We start from the raw sequence: 14,094 nt of genomic DNA on the forward strand, positions 1-14,094 counted from the left end.
TAAAACTGATTTCTATAGAAGTACTTCCTCATAAATGCTAATTTTCAAGTTAAAAGAGTTGGTCAAAACCTGTTGCAAAAGCAGCTGTAAGTTATAATTAAGGCATGAAAAAGCTGTATGAGATTATATTCAAACACTACCTTGCACAATGAAACTTACTGTTACCTAGGAAAATGCATAGGTTTTTCAGACAGAAAGCACTTCATGAACTGTATTGTTATTTCAGTGCTGATTTCATACCAATGCTGTAGGAAAAAGTTCTTTACCTTAGAAGAATTTTTTGTTTTCTTTTGGAGAAATACTCACTACAAAGTTAAATTTGTCATAGCTGACTGACCACTGTTGAAGATATTTCTCTGGGGGATTGCCTTGTCTCTGTGTAGAAGATCAGCATGGAAGACCTCAAGATCCATCTTGAAAAGCAGAAAATCAAGCACAGGAGGCCTGCAGGGATGAGCAAGGAGCTCCTAACTGAACTGAAACTTAAAAAGGAAGTGTACAAGAAGTGGAAGCAGGGGCAGATGACCCAGGAGGAGCACAGAGTTGCTGTCTGGTCTTGCAGCAATAGGGTTAAGAAAACCAAGGCTGATCTGGAGTTGAATCTGGCAAGAAATGTGACAGGCAACGAGGAAAGATTCTACAGCTATGTAAGTAACAGCATAAGAAAGACTGAAAGGGAAAAGAGGTGGGCCCCATGATGAATGGGTCTGGGGAACTAGTGACAAATGACACCAAGATGGCCGCGTCAATGCCTTTGCTTCAGGCTTTGTTGGTAAGACTGGCCTTAAGGAATCCCATGCCACTGAGACCACAGGGAAAGTCTGGAAGAAGGTAGACCTACGGTCGGTGGAGGAAGGGGACCAGTTACTGGATGTGCAGTCTGAGGCCTGGCAGGTTGCATGCGGGAATGCTGAGGGAGCTGGCTGACATCACTGCAAGGCCACTCTCTATAGTCTTGGAATTGTCTTGGCCGCTGGAAGAGGTTCCCGAAGACTGGAGACAGCAAATATCAATTCTATCTTCAACAAGGGCAAGAGGGAAGATTTGACGAGCTACAGGCCAGTCAGCCTCTCCTCAGTCCCTGGGAAGGTGATGGAGAAAATGATTTTGTAAAGCATTTCCAAACACATGAAGGGCAAGAAGTTGATTGGGAGTAGTTAGTATGGACTTCAAAGGACAAATGTTGCTTGAGTAATGTCATTGCCTTCTACAGTGTGGTGGCTAGCTGCTGGATGATGGGAGAGCAGTTCATGTTGTTAGCTTTGACTTCAGTAAAGCTTTTGATGCTGTATTCCCATAACATCATCACCAGGCAAGCAGACAGTGGTTTAGGTAAGTGGATAGTGAGATGGATTGAAAACTGGCAGAACATCCAGGTCCAGAGGGGTGCGATCAGCAGCATAAAGCCAACTGGAGGTAAGACACTGGTGGTATAACCCAGGGCTTGATACGGGGGTCAGTACTGTTAAACGTGTGTATTAATGATCTGGACAATGGAATGGAGTGCACCCTCAGCAAGTTAGCAGATGATACAAAACAGAGGAGTGGCTGATACATCAGATAACTGTGCTGCCATTTAGAGGGACCTCAACAGGCTGGAGACATGGGCCAAAAGGTATCTCATGAAATTCAGCAAGGGGAGTTGCAAAGCCCTGCACCTGGAGAGGAGTAATCCCAGGCACCAGTACTTGCTGGAGGCTGACCAGCTGGAAAGCAGCTCACAGAGAAGGGCCTTGGGGTCGTGGTGGACAGCAAGCTGACCATGAGCCTGCAGTGCACCCTTATAGCAAAGGTGTCCAATAGCATCCTGGGCACTGCATTAGGAAGAATGTTGTCAACAGGTCAGTGGAGGTGAGCCTTCCCATCTGCTCAGCACTGCTAGGCTGCATCTGGAGTGTCCAGTTCTGGATTCCCCTGTACAAGAAAGACAGAACTTACTGGATTGAATCCAGTACAGGGCCACAAAAACGGTTAAGGCGCTGGAACATCTTTAATTTTAGGATAGTCTGAATGCTGGGACTGTTTAGCATGGAGAAGAGAAGGCTCAGGGGGATCTTACCAGTGCATATTAACACCTGATGGGAGGCAATGAAGTCAAGGGAACCAGGCTCTTCTCAGTAGTGCCCACTAACAAAAGGCAATAGGCACAAATTTTAAAAAAATAAAAAAAATCTGAGCATAAGAAAACAATTTATTTATTTTTTTTAACTTGGAGTGTTGTCAAACACTGGAACAGATTGCCCGGAGTGGTTTTGGAGTCTCTGTGGAGGTGCTCAAAACCCAAGTGGACACAGTCCTGGACAACCTGCTGTAGCTTGACCCTGCTTGAGCAGGTAGGGTGGACTAGGTGATCTCAAGAGCTCCCTTCCAACCTAAACAAATCTGTGATTCTGCATAAACACAAAATTTCCATTATATGATAACACGAACAGAACAAATAATTGTGAATCACCTGTCATGAACAGAAAAAGGAAGCTTGTAGTTTTTCAAATTGCATGAAGAAAAGTATTCAGTAAAGATCTGCACTATTTAGATTGTTTCCTCAAGTCAAGCAAGCGCTCAACAATTTGCTGATGCAACTGCCTTTGTTGGGCACTTGGTTCTAGGGAATAGATAAACCCTAAAAGATTTTAAAAAATACATTGATTTTAAGTGGTTTCCTCCTTTAGTTACTGTAAATTTTAAATGCGTAGTGGTTGAAGGACACAACTGCAGTTGGATTGCAGTGCCAGAATACATGGATTGCTTAATTTATCTTACTGAGGTTAACATTGAACTTCGAGATATAATTCTAATATTCTAACTTAATTACCAATTTATTTTCTTACTTCATTACATTTTTAATGTAATCTTTTAGGGATAGGTAAGTAAGTTTCTTTTATTGACAGCATTGGCTTGCATGGAGAATTCAGCTTGGTCTGAGTAGTAGTATTTTTAAATTACCTAAAATTTGCAATTGAAAGTGTGCTTAAGGACAAATTCTGGTCTATAAATGTCAAGAATTTGTGAACTCTGGGGAGAAAAGAACCAGCCTTCATTGACTGGAGCTAGCAACTGTTTTTTCTATAAGAAAACGATCAATTGCTTCCTGAGTCTTAAAACCTGAATTTGGTCTGCTTTTTTTTAAAGTTTTATTTGCTGTAGGAAGGTGATTTCAGCTTGGCATCAAGAGACACTAATGGATGGCACCAATATAATTGGATTAGACGTGCTTTTTCTTTGTTTTGAAATATGTTTTTAATCCAAAATGTCTAGAGTAATGAATAGGCTTCTGTATTCATATTAATTTTCTGATTTCAGTTGTTTTAGATAAGGGTTACCCACTTTGATCCTGGTAGTGTTGCAATCAGAATTAAGCACTGTACTTATCGTTTCATTGTACAAGTCAGCATGAACGTACTCGGAGAATGCCTCAGAGCTCAGCTGGATGTTCATCGTATGTAGTAGCTGCATATCCAATTGAATCAAAACTTTATTTAGCCATGCCCAACAATAAAATGCTAATTACTGATAGAATAGCATACTCAAATGGAGGCCATCCTGGTACCATCAGGTTATTGTTAGACTTAAGCCCCCGGCACAAACTATTTGAGAACGAGCAAATTCTCCATTCCGTTGTAACCCCTGAGGAGGAGCTCATTTAACGTGAGATGCAGCAGAATACCTGCAGATGTCAAGGGGAGGATGTGTAAGAAGCTCAGAAACGGCTGGTATCTGGCAACACCAAGCATGTGGGCTGTTTGGTCCCGGATGTGTTCTGGTCAGTAAGGGGCTGGGTACAGTCAGAGCAAGAAACAAACACTGCATTGGAGCAGAAGTGGGAGCGCGGTGCTTCTCCTCCTGGTGTCTACAGCAATAGCACTTCTAAAAGTGTGATCACAGCCACATGGCAGCACAGTGCCTTTTTTACCACTTTCTATTCCTAGCGTTCGGAACAACGGATTAAAGAGCACGATAAAAATATATGTTTAAAAAAAAGTAGGCTGTTATAAAATATGATTTCCTTTTGGAAGACTGTACTTAGTACATGATGAATCCGACAGGGGAGATGTACACATTTCCAGTCACTGCTAAGGTTTTAAAACTATTTTAAGAACAGTGGGACCTGGCTGTTGTCATAGTAGCAATAAACCTTTTAATCCCACTTCCTGTGGAGATGAAGCTGTTGTGGACTTAATCTACTTAAAGATGGTCATGGCTGTTTGTATGACAGGGAACTAGGGATACAGCACTGAAAAGATGCTGCTTTTTCTCAGGAAGTTTAGTGCTTTTGTCTGTTTTGATAGTGTTCGATTAGCATTTGCTGAGAGGTAGATCTCATGATAAGCTAATAGGAGGACTGTCACCTGGGAAGCTAGCCGTCATTTATACCAGTTTTTGGCACCGACACCTTGTCTTGGTGGCTAAATGAAAGTGTTCCTAGGTTGTTCTGGGCAAGAGCTTGCCACTCTCATGGATCTCCCATAGTTTGAAAGCATCCTTTTTAAGAAAGCCCTTTCAACCTGAATGCTTCTATTCCTTAGAGTCTCTGAGGCTTTACAAGCAGTGCTGAGTCATTTCTGTATACTGCTGTGAAGTCTGTAGCCCTTGAAAAGGTAATGCAATTAAAATTTTCTTGAAGTATTTGGATAATACAAACTGATTTATTCTTAAATGCACAATTAGTAGTGGTGTCAAGAGAAACCTGTGGAAAACTGACAATTCTTCAAGTTTTTTTGAAAGTCATTTTAGCTAGAGAATTTTAAATGTCATGTTAAAATAATCATTATAATAGAATTTTGCATTTGAAACCAAAAATGATGTGAAAGTGTTCATATGTATCCAGAACTAAACGAGACCTTCCTTCTCACCAGATCAGATTTCCCAGTAATTACTGAAATCTCTTCCATTGCTGATTTATTTGATTTAGTCTGGCTACAGTACTGGATTGCATAACCTCATCTCCTAAAATAAGAAGCAATATGCATGTTCTGTTTGAACAAGTATTTTGATTCGTATGTACTGAATAATAGCAACTGTTTGGAGATTTATTTTTTTTTTTCCTGAAGTACACATGTTCGGGCTAGATGGACCCTCAGTATTTAGGTCAAATTAGACAGCAGAGTAAATAAAAGAAGGTTCGTTAGTTGCAAGTTTAAAAGAATAAGTATTTGATTGCTCCTCTACAAAGTTTTGATCATGGATAATAGGCTTTTGCTCCTTGCCATTTCTTTAGCAGCCTGTACTTCAACATGACGTGGAAAGATGTGTTTAGACAAACCATTGACTGTTACTCCTGTTTCTCTGTCTGTGACAGTCAGTGTAATTATATAGCTTTGGAGGTGCTGGCTGGCCCCCGTGCACACTGAGGCATGGAGGAAGATGGTTCCTTCCTCTTTTCCCTGCCTTTTCACAGTGTTGGCCTCAGGCGCTGTGGGGAGGGAGCAGTGAGCACTTCCCAGCTGGGGCACATGCCATGAAGCTTGGTGTGGTGCTGTTTGTGGGGATGAAATCCCCTCAGCTGGTTTCATGCGGTCCCTGGCCTAGCCTTGCACTCCCAGCCCCTGCAGGATCCCACAGCATTTCCCACAGGCCCCATGCACTCTCCAACCTCTTCTCCGATACCTGCCTCCCTGGCCTGCTCAGAGCTGGCTGAGCGTGGTCACCAGCAGCATATAATTTGGTTTGGTTTGTCCTCCTGCCTGTGGGTTAGGGTAGCCAAAAGAGCAGCTGGAGATCAGTTTTTGAGAGGTGCTGTGGGTGATCTCAGGTTGAAAGCTGAGGCATGCGGGGGTCAGCACTGGCTCTCACGGAGATGAAGTCTGCTGAAGATTACAACTGGGTTTTTATTTTTTTTTTTCACAAAGAGGATTTATCCAAGCTTCTTGTAAAGTACTGGGCAATTGGGTATCCAAATATCCCTCTGCAATGGCTTTGCAGAGTCAGAGCAGAAGGCTGGCTTGCTGAATGTGTAATGTGCTTGCCAGAAGACTGGTTGGGTGGGATGGAAGATGTCTTCCCACCAGAACTGTTTGGAGGGGCTCTGGAACCCTTCCAATTTGACACTCTGAAGAAAATATTTACTTTAAAATAGCTTTTATTTTGAAACATTCTCAACATATTCAAAAAAAAAAAAGTAATTCACATTTTTCAGTGTTTCATTTAATCTGAAGGTTTCAACACTTTGACCCAATTTGGATTTTTTTTCCCCAAAAAAATCTTCAATAGGTTTTTGGCATGATGTGACTCTTTCTTCCTCTTCTTAGATGGTAAAAATACTGGTAGAGTGGGATTCTCTTCAGTTTATAAAAGCAACCTGTCATTGTTAGGTATTTATTTACATTACCCAGTTGATTTCTCAGACATGCCAGTTTGGGGATAGCTCTGTTAAAGGCATCAGTTTTTCTTTACTCAGCCATATTATGCTAAGTTGAATCTTAAATGTTTTGTTCTGACTGGTGAGTAGATGGGGGTTGAATGGAAAAAAGTCCTTCTGTATTCAGTAAATCTGCTCTACAGACAGTTGTAATATTGAGGCATCCTATTCTGATTTTTGTCAAGCATTTTGGTCAGAATTTTGGGTGGGTATCCATTTAGTACAGTGTTTTAAACCAAAGTCTGTAAATCATGTAATTTTACATCAAGCTCAGCTCAAACTCTGCCAAATACTGTGAGATATGATTAATACTTATAATAGTAGCTAAAATTAAATCTCATGCTTTAATAAGAAAGCAGATTTTCTCAACAGCCTTTAAGCTCTGCAGGGTGAGATCATCGTTGTATCAGTCTTGCACAGTGAATATTTTGACACATGCGGTAGTGGTGTTTTTCTTTTCTTAGAAACAAACAGAGCAGCTGGGTACAAATGTCTCCCACTCTCTTACAGGAATGGTCAGTGCCTCCAGGTGCTACTTGTTGTTTAGTGTTGTTGTGTTTTTGTTTTTTTTTTTTTTAATGGTTTTACTATAATTATAGAGAGGAGAGCTCTTTATACTTAATCTTGTAATGAGTTTGTTTGCGTAATGAGTTTACCCAAGTGGACTTCCTAGGTGGTGAAGCACAGAGCTTACGCATACTGCACTGGCTGCGAGACAGGTTGCTGGGGATAAACCAGGGATAAGTGAAAAGGCTGCATGAGAAAACAGTGTTGAGAGCTCTAACGCTATCACTAGAGCTAGTGATATGCTGAATGTATAAATAAAAACTGCTAAAATAGTGATCATTACTAGCTGGGGACGATAAGCTTAAACCAGCTACTATGAGGCAGTAAATTGCTGTCTCCCATTGCAGCTCTGTGAATGTTGCATTGTTGTCTGGGGCTGATAAAAACTAGAAGCAGAAAGAGTATTATAAGGGTGTGCCTGAGAAGATGAGATGTTGGTTTGTAGCTGTACTTCTTATTCCTCAGGGTTTATACTGAGCGGTTTGCTTTGTCAGCCTGAACAGACGTTTAAAAGCCTTCCTTGTTGGGGTTAGCAGTTTTTTCTTCCCATTTAAAAATCTAGGTTAGTGAGTTGTGTCCCCCTTCTGTTGCTGAGAAAACCCTGGAGAGTGAGTAAGATAGGTTACTGATTTGTTCCACAAATGTTCCCAGAACCTCTCTAAAATAAGCTAGAAACTGGAATGTCTGCGGTCTGATTTCAAACAGATATTTAAAGGGTATGCATTTTGCATCTCCTCCTCAGAGTCTCTCAGAGGTATGCACATGATAGAAACCTGCATTTCTGGCTTGTGCCTGCCTCTGGGTAACAGGAACGGTTGGTTCTCTGGCCCAGAGACCTGTGAAGAAGACACAAACGTGCCTCATGTGAACCATGCTCAGCTTGGCAACCTCATATTCTCACTTGCTTCTAGTGCTAAAAGCAGCATAGTGAAGTGTGGTATTGCAGTCAGATGTGGTAGCTCCCAGCCCTTATGGGAAAGCACCACTGTGCTTTCTACAATCTTCCTGCCCACAGTAGCAGGAGTGTTCCCGATGGTTGATCACTTATTTTGTTCTCAATTATCTCTGTCTTTCCTGCTTTTGTATATCCATGTGCATGAGGGAATAGTGGAGTAGAGGAAAACATGCAAGAGAGGGCCAATAGTTTTTAGGAATGGTGTCTCTCAATGTAGTCTATACTGTAGTGAGAGGTTTAACAATAAGTTTTCCTGATTTAATATGAATCTGAAATAACCAGACAGGCACCATTTGGCTGAGTGCATAGAAGTCATTGGTGCTTTGATAGTGCTGAGTGCACAGTCAGGCCCTTAATTATTACAGAAGCATTCTTTCAGTGGAGCTATCTTCCCTAGAATATGCAGAGAACCTGGGCATGACTGGAAAACTGTCCTGGAAATATCTTGCCATGAAGTTTTCAATCCTTCCTAAACCTGTTTCCTAGCATCCCCTGATTTTTTGAAATCAGCATCTTCTCTCGTCACTTGTCTCAGTTTCAAACTGTTTTGTTGTCCCTTATAATAAGATGTCCAGAATGGAACATTAAATTTCCCCTCCAGTGGGGCAGAGGGAGGGAGAAGATGATGGGACTTCCACCCCCTATGGTGCAATGCCTCTGTATAACAGAGTCTAGCAGTGCTTTATTATTTTTCCCTGATATGTTATATCATAAATTACCATCTAACATGTTATTTCCCCCTACACTCCTAACTCTGCTGTTTGCGGTGTGCGTCCTTATGCACTGAATTCTTGTGGTTTGAATTGTTTTTCCCAGGTATGCTGTTCTGCATTTTTCCCAGATGAATCCACTTATTGATGTTTGCCTCTGCCTCCAGTTCTTCTGCAAGAGTTGAGTCCAGCATTGACTAAAGGTAAAAAAAAATAAAATGAAACAAACAAACAAAAAAAACCAAACACTATAGTTAGAATCTCATTGCTGTATTTCTCTAGCTCTAGTGATTTTTACATTGTTCTCCCATTGCAATTTACGTGAGCATGTTTTTAATTCCTATTCTTCCTCCATCAAAGAATATTTTGAATCACACCAATCGTAGTAACGATTTCCATCTTTCTTCATTAGAAACTCCTCTCATGCTACTCCTTGTTTTCACGTTACATTGTTATTTTGGTAGTGTCTCGTACCCAGATTCTGTTGCCAAGATTCTGTCTGTATCCAAGGCAACTTAAATAATTTTGAGAGTAATATAGTGAGAGGTGATGTATCAATTACTAATGTCCAAGTAAATTATCTCTGTGGCACTCCCTTTATACATCATTGTAATTCTGCTTGATTTAAAATGTTTGGGTGCCGTGCGTACAGTTGTGTAGACAGGGAAAATTCTTCACTAATGAAGACCTGCTGTTTTGTAATGCTGCAACGTGTTCCAGCCTGTTCCAGTGCCATGTGCATCACGTGGGACCTGGGCTGACAGCCAGTGCAAATGTTTCTTCAAGGACTTCAGGACATACTCTAATTACGTTTAGAATCTTCCACTCTTTTCATCTGAAGGATGTCGCTCTTTCTGCTCATTTCAAAGTGCAGTGCAAAGCACTCCATCTGCCATTACGAGAGGGCCCCACTGGTGCACTTGTGTGAGAGGCAGTAGGGTGGCTGGCTTTGTGAGTGACTCTTTAACCTCCGGCTGTGAGAAGTCCCAGGCCTTTGAATGCTGTCAGAGCTGGCCAGTGTCCAGCAGTGCTTTCATCCAGTGCTGGAGATGTAAAATTCCCTGGAAGAAATAGCTTCATTTCTCTGAGCCTGGCAGGGGACAAGGAAGGAATGAGTTGTGGGATGAAGCATCTGAAGGTCTCTATACTTGAAAAAAACAAACAGTTTTGTGGCTAAATGCTAAAGACTGGAGGAAACAGGTATTTGTGGGAGCTGTGTATGTGAACATGTGTATTCAAACTAGTATTGAGTGTATGTGATTGGACTACAGGATCTTACCTAGGGATCTTTTTTAAGGGAATTGCCTGCAAATGAGTATGAAAGAATGAAGGCCCTCATGCAATACTGTGCACTGGACTGCAACTCCTGCGAGGTGAGGACAGGTCTGTGTTTGTGTGTAATATATGGCAAATGAGACTGCATTTCTGTGTGTATGTAGAACAGGGTGAGGGCTTTTGAAAAGATGTAGGCTCAGCCTGGAGTAAATGTTCCTGATGTGGGGAGGAAGGAGAGAGCCGTTCTTGTCTGGCCTTCCTTAGGCTTGCCCTTGGACAACTTGCTGTCCTCTTGTCTTTGCTGTGGTCTGCGCCCTCCGTGCTTAATTGCAAGGGTTCTGTCTTGGAGAGCCACACACAATAACACCTTCTTTTCAACTGAACTAATTGTTCAAGAATAGTGTTGTTACATCAGATCTCTGATGAATTAAAGAATCTTATTGTCTAGGCAAGTGCATTAATTAAGTGAATACAGAAGAAAGTCCGGGTCAAACTTCAGAAAGTCAGACAGACTCTCTCAATCCCTTGTGGCTGCTGGGATCATCCTGATGCCTGGTATGACCTGAGTAATCAGTGTACTGTGGGGCTGACGTAGCTCAGTCCTAATTCTCACAGGTTCACAGAGCAGTGTTCAACAGCAGTTTGAGACCTGTGGGTGACGTGTGTCCAGGAAGAAATTTGTGTGTGTTCAGGCAGCACCTGGCAATGTCTTGGAAGTAGCCTGGGAGGCCTTTTGTTAGGTCACTTAGCATGCCACCTCAGGGGCTAGGGTCACTGGTAAAGCTGAAAAGACTTCAGAAGAGGAATGAAACCAGAGTTTATTATTTCTAGCCTGCTTGACATTAAAGGAATACAAGTCACCTTGAAGTGGTACATGGCCCAACTACTGATGATAATGGTAACTGGGGTAGCCACTGATTGTGATAACTGCAAAAATAAAGTTCATGAACTCCTTCAATAAAAGATTGGATACAGGCGATTGTGGAGTTACTTGTTGGACTGAGCTTCTTCTGAAAGAAAGGAAGACCGTTTTTTTCCTTTCATCTCCTCCAAATTTAGGATTAGGAGCGAGGAAAAGAAACTGACACTATTTCTCTTCTTTGCCTACACTTGGCTTATATTGCTGTAAGCTTGCTTATCTCAATATATGTAAGATGAAAGTCAGGCTGTACTCTTGGGACTGACTGTGCAGGACTGGAGTAGGTGTCTGGCTTGAAGAGTTCTCTTTGTACTTTAATGGGCACTACAAGGGCTTCCCAAGAGAATTCTTCAGATGAAAGCTGTTTTTCTATGGCAGGCTGCGTAGAGTCTCATTATTGCTCTGGCTTTTGCTGCACAGCACATATGTTACTGCGGGGTTGTCAGCCGTTCTCCAGCGCAATAAAAATAAGTAGATTAACGAAGCAAAGAAGATTAGAGACACTTTGGGGAAGGGAAGGGAGGAGCGGGAGGGAGTATAAAAAGAGAGCACAAGACTGAGTGCTAGGCTTCCCCGGTGCATGTTACACAGGGTGGCTATCTTTGTCCCTTTTGGGTTTGGGTTAGGCCGACCGAATAGAACCGATCCTGACACCATGTCCAAAGAGAAGCTGGAGTCACTGGTCAAGAACATGGAGATCATGCTCTCTGAGGTAGAGCAGCTGAAGATCCACTGCACCAAGCAGACGGAGGAGGTGAACCAGGTGGTGCAGGAACTGCGCCGAGAGAACAAGGAGTTGACAGAGAAGTACGAGCACATCTGTCAGGACCTGAAGGAAGCCAAGGAGGCTATTGCCCAGTTGCAGGACACCAAGTTTGCCTTTGAGGCAAAGGAGCGGCAAGCACAGAAGCTCAACCGGCAGCTGTGAAGCAGCAGGAGAGAGAAGGAAGAGATATCTTAACCTGGTCTAAGAATAAACAGAAACCTTTGACTGCTGCAACCAAAAATCCCTGGACTGGTATTTTAAAGCAACCCTTTCCCTTCCTCCTCAGACTAAACCTTTGCACAGGGAAAAAAAAAAATCTTTGTGGAGGCAAGATCTCAGACACAGCTGGAATTCTGCCCCAGAAGGCTCTTTGTTAATGACTAAATACCTCATTATGCCGGGAGGGAAATCTCATTCCAGAATCCCTTGTCAGAAACATGAGCCATAGGCGTACAGCAACACCGCCAGGATCTGGGCACCTTCTCATGCCCCATGGGGGTTGCACAAGGACAGAACCTGGGAAAAGAACTGTCTCTGCCTTGAGCCACTGAAGAGCTGTGCTGTGTCTGTCAAGACAGAGAGAAGGATCATCATCATCTTGACAGCCCCCGTTGCTCTATTTCGTTGCTAGCTTTTCTCTGTGCACAGCCAGACTGTGATGCTGCCCTTAGCTGGGTGTCAGCTTCCTTGCTGCCTGACACTGGAAGACCTCGATGAGAGCTAACATTGTGCCTCGTGCTTCCAAGTTCTTTCTATCAAGGGCATGTTGGTCCAGAGGATCTTTTAATGCTATTACAGTCACTCCTATCGTCTTACATTTCCAAAGTGAAGTATAAGAACTGGAAAGGTTTCTGTCTCAATTTCCATTTCAATAGAGCTAAATCTTAAAGACTCCATGTTTAGCATGCTAGAGTTAAACCTCTGCTGAATATAACACTTTTTAAACCAAAGAACATGTTTTGGCACTGGAATTACTTTTCTTAAGCAGAAATAATGTGTATAAATGGACTGGGAATTAGAAGGATAAATGTATTTGGGGCATGGGAGTGGGAATTGCTTGTCAGAAGTTTTGCTTTCAACTTTTCTCTCCTGTCTCTCCTAAATGGCATTTGGGGTAGTCAGTGCCAAGCCCAGCTAAGAGCAGGTGACTTTTGACTGCACAGTGAATAGCAGGAGATCTCTGGGGGGAGTCTGGAGAGATTGCTGCGAGAAAAAAGCCTGAATGTTTAAACAGAGAAGAGCTGGAATAGTTCCAGGAGGATCTTTCTTCATGTTAGCTGTGATGTAGTCAGCTTCCTTCTTCCCTTCAAAGCTTTGCTGTATTGTTATCTCTTCCTGGCAAGCTCCCTCCCCTTGCAAGGACCGAAGTTTGGGAGAAGCAGGGATGCTGTTTCTATTTTTGAGGGACTCGGGGTCTGTGTTTCATCAGGAACACAGGCACACTGTGCTGGAGAGGGGGAGGCTAACCATACTGAGAGCAGGGAGTCATCACCAGGGGGAAAGGGAAGCCTGGCTGCTTTGGTTACCCTGTAGAGCTTCAGGCAAGGGCAGGACAGTTTAGCGAGACATTTTAGGATTCAGTCCACCACTGGAGAAAATATATATAGTTTTGTCATTGATTATAAGACCAAGATCGGGCCTAGAATTAGTTAGTTATTGTTCCTTCTCTGCTCTGCCCTCTGCCACTTCAGTCTGGGCCTGATCCAAAGCTTTTGAAAATGAAAATCTTCACATTAATTTGGCTGAGCTCTGGGCCAGACCTGAGTAGAGGGCTGCTATTTGTTTGGCAGTCAGGGCACTGGGTCATCCATGGGGAACAGCTTTCTCTGTGAATCACTGTAAGTAGGAGCTGTGACAATGTAATTTGTTAAATCTGTGTACTCTAAACTTCAATTTTTGCTTTTTTGGGTGAAGTAGATTGAAATATCTAGAAAACATTTGGGAGATCAGAGTCTGTCCTGTATGTTTCCAATTCTAGTCTGAATATAAATGATCAGCCTTGACCCTTTGCTCCTTGCTCACCAGTGACAGCTTGGGGAGCACAATAAATAATTCATCACTATGTTTGTTTGTGTAAGAACTAAAAATGTTTTCTTTGGAAATTAATTTTCTAGCCCATATCTTTTTACCACCTGTGCTTTCTTCTACTTTTTATATATAATTAACATGTAAAATCAACAATAAAAAGAAAACAAACAGCTGAGGGAACGTCTGTTCTGGATAAGGCATTGCCTCAATTAATGCATGTATGTGTTATTTTATGTGTGCATGTGTATGCTTGCTAAATATAATTATTCCAGTTTAAATCCTCTGCAGCAAGGAGTGGACTAATGAAGACCCTCCAGATCTCTCTGTGTCCTCAGGTTAATCTCTCTAAATGAGATTCTCTGTGTGACTGCCAAGTTCGCCCTACGCAATATTTAAATCCATGATACAAAAAAAGAAAATGGGATTACAGTGGCCTTCTAATGAGTTTCTTAATAACTAGCAATGTTCTAAGTGTCTAATTTCCTAAATATCCTAAGATTTGAGGTGAGACTTTGGAAA

General features: G+C 42.2%; 1 protein-coding gene across 2 annotated transcripts in view; it reads left to right on the forward strand.

Annotated features, from left to right (window-relative positions):
* Nucleotides 1-3: 3 nt before the first annotated feature.
* The window catches only part of PAPLN (papilin, proteoglycan like sulfated glycoprotein), a 70,509-nt gene continuing 56,418 nt past the window's right edge, over nt 4-14,094 (forward strand). The window contains exons 1-2 of one of the 2 annotated variants that reach the window (XM_048065144.2): nt 4-2,333; nt 8,694-8,790. The gene's annotated coding sequence lies outside the window, so the exon portion shown is untranslated. The remainder of the gene's footprint in view (nt 2,334-8,693; nt 8,791-14,094) is intronic. The other variant, XM_066998681.1, reaches the window with a different exon arrangement.

The sequence above is a fragment of the Anser cygnoides genome, chromosome 5, assembly GCF_040182565.1.
Source record: "Anser cygnoides isolate HZ-2024a breed goose chromosome 5, Taihu_goose_T2T_genome, whole genome shotgun sequence".
Classification (NCBI taxonomy): domain Eukaryota; kingdom Metazoa; phylum Chordata; class Aves; order Anseriformes; family Anatidae; genus Anser; species Anser cygnoides.